The sequence below is a fragment of the Teleopsis dalmanni genome, chromosome 1 (genome assembly GCF_002237135.1).
Source record: "Teleopsis dalmanni isolate 2A chromosome 1, ASM223713v2, whole genome shotgun sequence".
NCBI classification, from domain to species: Eukaryota; Metazoa; Arthropoda; class Insecta; order Diptera; family Diopsidae; genus Teleopsis; species Teleopsis dalmanni.
Genome location: NC_051846.1, coordinates 69930502 through 69931000, shown reverse-complemented (window position 1 = coordinate 69931000; position 499 = coordinate 69930502).

The following is a 499-nucleotide window of genomic DNA, read 5'->3' as shown; positions in this document are numbered from 1 at the left end:
ATATAGGTGCTCCAGCACTTTTGCAATTTTAGTACAGCATTCTTGCATTTCATGCACTTTGTAATGACTTCGCAAGAAAGAGTGAATACTTACTTGTAAAAATAGAAAATACCTATGTCATATATAGAAAAAAAAAGTTGTGACATCGGAGTATCATTACATTAAGCTAAAGATAGTTCGATAAGCTAAGTATATAAACTTTTACAAATATGTTCTATAAGCATAAAGGCACAAATCAATTTCGCTATATTCACATACACATATATTTATCATACATATATATCTTGCTAAGCAGTTACACTCTGTTAAAAGCAAAAGACTGGAAAAAAAGATAGAAACGTCAGAAAATGAATAATTCAAATAGATGTCTTTATACAAAATTTTAATTTACATAAATACAGAAGTCCATTTATCAGTATTGACCAACACGGTTTAATTACTGAAACATTGCCCAGTAATTTCTTATAAATCAACAGAAAGTGTAAAATTACTTGATTCT